This window comes from Tupaia chinensis, unplaced genomic scaffold (genome assembly GCF_000334495.1).
Source record: "Tupaia chinensis unplaced genomic scaffold, TupChi_1.0 Scaffold000238_1, whole genome shotgun sequence".
Taxonomy (NCBI): Eukaryota; Metazoa; Chordata; class Mammalia; order Scandentia; family Tupaiidae; genus Tupaia; species Tupaia belangeri.
The window spans coordinates 3,734,207-3,740,801 of NW_006159716.1; the positions used below are offsets into that span (position 1 = coordinate 3,734,207).

The window sequence follows — 6,595 nt, forward strand, 5'->3', positions numbered from 1 at the left end:
TATGTCTTCCCTTAATATATACCAACTGTCTATACTCTGAGGCTAAAACTGAAAGACTAGAAAATATAGAAACGTAGAAAATGGCTATTGATACTGGATACAGTGTGGGAAGAGGGTGGAAGAAGGAAGAGAGTCTGAGGGAAGACATTAAGGAGTAAAATAGAGACAAGACATTTATGGGACACAGAAATGGGTTATCTCTGTTGATGATAATGTGTATAGTATCTTCAATTGGACTGGTGAGAAATATATTCATGTTGAACACTCACTTTACAAGCTAAGTGATGTATATGATCGGATATATAAAAGAAATTAAAATAAATAAAAAAGAATTTTTTTCCTGGAGAGCATTCACTCTATGGCTGACCAGACAGTGAGACACAGGTTGGTTCCAAAAGATGTGTAAGAGAGATCAGGCTCCCTATGGCTCGTACGAAGAATGCAGGGAAAGTAAGCCTCTCCCAAAGGCTGTGGGGTTCCCAGGACACTGATTGTCCTCGGGACTCAAACTCAAGGGGCAGGCAGGAAAGCAGAGTGAAGTAGGCACAGGGGAGACTGCATTGGACAGACAGATCCATGCTCCAACTGACAGTGGCAGGTGCAATTCAGCTACTTCCAATTTTGCCAGACTGAAATTGCAGGCCCAAGGTTGTCAGGGCTTCCATCTTTTTGGTAGAAGTCATAATTTGAATTTCTATGTGAGAAGGAAAAAGTCAAAACAACTCTTGGTTTTCAACATTGGACTTGAATTTAAAATATTCAGATGTTACTGTGTGGGCATACAGAAGATGCCTGGGGACCAGATTTGGTCCATGGATATGTCAATTAGAATTAGGTTTAGCCTGTAGTAACAGAAAACAAACAAATAAGCAAAATAGCAGTGGTCTGAATGAGATAAAAGTTTATTTCTGTCTCACTTCTAAAATATCCAGAAGTAGCCCATCCCAGACCACTAAAACATTGCATGATGTCCCAGTTCCATCTCTCTTACTCCTCCACCATTTATGATATCCATGCCCAACTTCACCTCACGGCCTGAGATGGCTACTAGAGCTCCATCCATGATGTCTGCATCGTAGCTAGCAGGGCAAGGGAAGGGCAGAAGAAGAGCATGGTCCCTTCTTTTAATGACATTTCTCAGAAGTTGTACATTTTATTTCTGTTCACAGTCCAATGGCCAAATAATTTATAAATTCCCTACCTCGCTGCAGTGAAGGCCTGTAATGATGATCTTCCATTTAAACTTAGTATTATCAGTGCCTATTTAATATGCAAAAATACTAATACAGTAGGAAGCAGGGGAGTGGATTTTCAGTGATGCTAGCAATCTCGGCTCTAGTTTGCTTCCAGGTTGTGACCTGCCTGACCTAGTCTGCTCCTCACTGGAGAGGCTAAAGAGAAATATGGGATGTAGACACTTGGAGACTGGCAGTGAAAAAGACAAGGCTACTCTGAGAAGGGTCTGAACGCATGTGGATGACTCAGGTGGAGCTGGTTCCTCCCAGGTGATTGGTTTTCCCAGAAGTGGGGCTTGAGGAGACCCTCTGCGGACATTTACTCCTGGATGTCTTGCAGGGGCAGAAGTCTTCCTTTCGTGGCAAGTATGTTGGTCACTGGCAGTTAATATTTAGGCAGTGCCACAAGCACCCTCAGCCATCCCACCCTACCCTTGGGAGCACAGGCGTGATGCCTTAATTCAGCCCCTGCACCAGCGAGGGGACTCCGGAGAATGATAGGGTATTGCTGCTTTGTTCCCACTGTGGGATGGGAATAGTGAATAGCTGAGAGTTATTCAGGGTAAAAAATCAGGATTTCTTGACTGAGTCCTGAGAGACAGACATAGAAGTGGTCATTTGAAGAAAGGGTGGCATTTCCTTTTCCTGTGATAACGAGGTTCTGACAGTGACCTGTCTGGAACAAGGCCTGTATTCATCCAGCTAACATGCATTGTGTACTGATAAGCTGGCTGCCAGTTCAGCACCACATGGAGGATGTGGGGACATTGAGAGGGAATGACACATGAGTCATGTCTCAAGGGTGTCACCAAGATAACTGGAACCCAAGATGAAAGCACATGCTCCTCACAGCTTCCCTCAGGGACATCTTCACTTTCTATGCCTGCTGCAGAAGGCAGATGCCCAGTGGGATATTTCTTCCTTGCTCCTTCCCTGCTTCAACTGGGCATCTTTGGTAGTAATTACACCCCAGGATTCCCTCTCTGGCTCCAGATTCTCCTTGTCTCCAGTAAGGTTGTCCCCGCTCCCCTTTTATTTTTAGGATAGATGTAGGAACAACTTCCTACTATTACCAGTACCTAGAAATTTCAGGCTTCTTTGCTGGTTCCCTTAACCCTGCCCATTACTCTGTACATTTCTTTATTAGAATCTCATCATTTGAAACACGTAGAGATAAGGAAAGGAGAGGAAATGCCTAGGAGCCATCTCTTCTCTGGAAATGAGAGGGAGATAGAACTTGCCTTCCCATCATGGACACTTGAAAACTACTTGTTCACAGCTTGCTCCTTGCTGGGTATCAGCCGTCATTACAGAGAAACTTGATCATTGTTTAAATCCTCACCATCATCCTCACCATCAGCATCTCTCTGGAGACTAACCATTATCCCCACTGCAACCCCTCCTTACATCATCCCTGCTGTCTTTGCCATTACCACCAAAAACTTACACATGTGTTTTTGCAAGAGGCTCAACAGAGAGCGTGATCCCACTCTTACCTTTGGGACAACTTGTCATAGAATGATGGACATGTAATGGTTGCTGAGCCCTTACCATGTGTCAGAACTGTTCTAGCCACTTTGTATATAGTAACTCTTAATCCTTGAGCAATCCATGAAGGGACTGTTATTGTTCCCATTTATAGATGAGGAAACTGAAGCACCTAGGAAGATCCTAGGTGACCCTAGAAAATGACATGGAGTGAATACTCATAGAGAAAACACAGATGTATCTGGGCCTCTGATGAGCATGCTAGTCTGGAAGGGGAGGGGAGTCTCCTTTGGCTGGAAAGGGGGCACACAGTGTCGAGGTCATGTCTGCATTAACTGGTCTAGGATGACTTGGACAGCTTGCTGTTTTGACCCATCCTCTGGCCCAGACTCCGCAGAGGACCTAAGGACAGCCTCTGCCCTGTCTTGACAAGTCTAGCTCCCCAGCTTGGCATTCCCTGTTTCCATTGGGAAAAGCTGGTCCATGGTCCCTAGCACTAGAGAACATAGAGAAACAACTGAACTCCCTCAAGGCAGTGAACTGGCTCTGTAATAGTTCTTCCTGGAAACACCAGCTTGCACATCCCTCAGAAAACATCAATGGGAACAAACTCCATTTTTATTATAGAAGCTTCATCTTTCACTCATCTTCTAAGTAGGCTTTTCTCTTTCATTGCAACTCTCTGAAGTTCTTGTGCAAAACACTCAGGGAACTTGTGACCACCTGCTTCAACTGTGTCTTTCATTCCAAAGTGTTGCCCCCAAGAACAAGAACTAGCCTTCAATGCATACCCAAGACCTAGCATAGGACCACAAATTGAAATGTAATTGCTGAATGAATGAATGAACAGTAATTTGGGTTGATTTCTGACATGACTGTCTACAAGACTCAGCATCTTTTTGGATCTTTTAGATCCTCACCTTTCACTTTCACCTTTCATTTTGAAAAAAAAAATAGTATTCTTAAATTTGCTGTGAAGATTAGGGGGAAAAACAACCACTGAAAGTTTTCTTCCTACCAGGAAGAAATTTACACACTTCCAAGTGTAATAGCTCTTCACCGTGACTATGGAACGCAGACTTGTCTCTAGTTCATAATGAGGAAAGGCAACTCTCAGAGAGGTTGTGTGTCTTATAGAGAATTCTGGTCTTTCCCCAGATCTATGGCTTCTAGCCTCAAGGCCTGTCCAAATGTCTCTACAACTCTCCTCCCTACCGGCCCTAGACCTTCAGAGACCCCAGGGTGACCTGCAGACAAGAACAAGTAGTAGGACATTCAGAGAGAAAATGTGGGGCTCTGGCATCTCTGAGGGGTGAGTGCAAATTCTGTGCCTTTTGTTACCTACTCCTGCCCTGATCAAGCTCCAGGGACCTTCCACCCATGTGAACTGGCCTTCTACAGAGACATTCTTCGGAGAGCCCTGAGTTGTGGGCTTTGTAGGATCTGTACTTACAAATTTTCATGCAGGAAATGTGTCTCTGACATGTCACTGATTCTTACAATGCTGGGGAGTGTGGCCGTGCTGGGATTCCCATGATCATGGCACACTGGAGAAACAGGCTTAGAGAGGGAAAGTGGTCCGCTCAGTTATTGGCAGGTCTGTAAGTAAAACTCCATTTGATTTTCAATCCAAATCCCTTTTTGGTACACGAGAACTAGAATCCTGATAGAAAAGTTTTGTAGGAGTAGAGATAATAAAGTATTTTTCTCACTAATTCATTAAAAGAAATCCACCTCCAAAAAATACTAGAGGACACAACCTCCATTGTCCAACGTGAGGGATGAAAGCCAAGCATAATGTATTTTAACCAGCAAGTTCATGATGCAGGGTCCATGCTTCCAGATTGGGACAGGGAATTATCTGAAGATAATTGACTCCAAACCCTCCAGCAGATGGGCTCCCTGAGAAGAGGGCTGTGTCTCTGATGAGGTGAGGGAACCCCCTGGGTTAGGACTGTGTCTCCCTTATTTTGTGGAAGATTCTTTTTTTTTTTTTTTTTGAGAGGTTTTCGCTACAGGGCGTGTGCGCTCACCAGACAGACAGAGAGATAGAAAGCAAGAAATCACCCCCTAGGGGGGATGGTTACGCCACAATCCCTTCTCCTCCATTCTCCTCTCAGGACCTTGGGCACGCATGCACACGCGCCCAGCGTGAGTTTTGAGCCACTGGGTCCGGGACGTGAACCGCGGTCGACTACGTGGGAGTCCAGCAACATAGCCATTACGTTAACTGCTGGTTCCCTTTTATGGAAGATTCTTGAAAGCAGTGTTGTTCCTTTTTATCAGATTGAAATCTTTCCTTAGAAGTAAACCATATCTTCTCTTTTAATGAAAAACCTTGCAGGGAAACTGAGTCTTTCTTGGGCAAGTTATGTAATGTGCTAAACCTCAATGTCCTCTTTTCTATATCGGGCAGAATATTTACCTTGCGGGATTATTACAGGCGGCTGTGATTTTAAAGCACATTTATAAGTTCTTTGGCACTCTTGTTTTCCGAAGTCTCATTTCCTCCCCTTGACTACTTTCTCAAGGCCATGACTTGCTTCTTAGGAAAACAGCATGGTGATGGTGCTGCCTGACTTCCAAGGAAAGGTCATGGAAAGAGATACAACTTCTACTTGACTCCTCTCTCTCTGTCTCTCTGTTTGTCCAGCTGCTCCTATATATGTCTCCCTCTCTCCTTTCCTTGTTCACTTGCTCTTAGAAGCCAGATGCCATTCTGAGGAGGTCAGGGCACCTGAAAAGGCCATGGTTGTTTCCATTGTTGCCCTCAACTGAGGTCCAATGACAACCAGCATGGACTGCCACACCTGTGCGTGAGATGCCTTTGAGATGATTCCCTCTGATTAACCTTGGCAAGAGGTCCTGGAGAGACCCAGCGGAGCCAGATCAAGCTCATATTTGTAACAGAAATAACAGTTATTGTCGCAGTGACTGTTCAGAGGTGGTTCATCAGGCAGCACTAGATAACTGGACCAGTAATAAGATGACCTTACAACAGATGCCTGGCACCAAGCTAGGCACATTGTCCGTATTCCATCAAACACAGCTCCTCTGTTGTTTCCTCCTTTGCCCTGAGGGCAGGAATGTACAGAGCAGGGTGGGTGTGTACTCACAAAGATGCCTGACTGACACCTGGTGTGTGAAGAGGAGCAAGAGAAGCTGGAGCGAGGTGGAGAAGGCTGGGAAACAATCCTGGACATTACATCAAAGAGAAACCACATGGGAGTAAATCCGAGGTGACAGTCTACAGGCGTTGTGCTAGGCATTCTACGACATCACATCTTTTATGTATTTATTTTAATTGGCCAGAGGGTGTGTATACTTGCCAGAGATAGACAAAGAGAGAATGAGATAGTGAGAAAGCATCCCTCGTGGGAAATGGTCACACCACAATCCCATCTCCATTTTTCCTCCACATCCAGATTCGGAGCACACACATACACATGCCCAGCAAGTTTCTAGATGTGTCAGATCTAGGACTTGAGCCACACAGTTGGCCATGTTGGATCCAGTCACCTCAACCACTGCACCATCAGCTGGCTGGACATCAGGTCTTTGAACGCATACAACCATACTCTTAGGATAGGTTTCATGCCCCTAGAGGTGTGGCAGACAAGGCTGGTGTGTTGCAGCTGTGTCAGTAGTGGGCAGAGAGCAGAGAGGCTATGTGTACAATTAGTGTTCTGACCCATGAACATTTGAATAATTAGTAGCCTGACACTAAGAAGAAGGAGAAGGAGAAGGAGAAGGAGAAGGAGAGGGAGGAGGAGGAGGAGGAGGAGGAGGGGAAGAAGAAGAAGAAGAAGAAGAAGAAGAAGAAGAAGAAGAAGAAGAAGGAGAAGAAGGAGAAGAAGGAGAAGAAGAAGAAG

At 45.1% G+C, this 6,595-nt stretch overlaps 1 non-coding gene across 1 annotated transcript; it reads left to right on the forward strand.

Moving 5' to 3' along the window:
* The first annotated feature begins 6,316 nt into the window (after window positions 1-6,316).
* Window positions 6,317-6,448, forward strand: LOC114007827 (small nucleolar RNA SNORA17). Its single transcript, XR_003549417.1, has one exon. It is a non-coding gene; the product is annotated as a small nucleolar RNA SNORA17 (small nucleolar RNA).
* The last annotated feature ends 147 nt before the right edge of the window (window positions 6,449-6,595 follow it).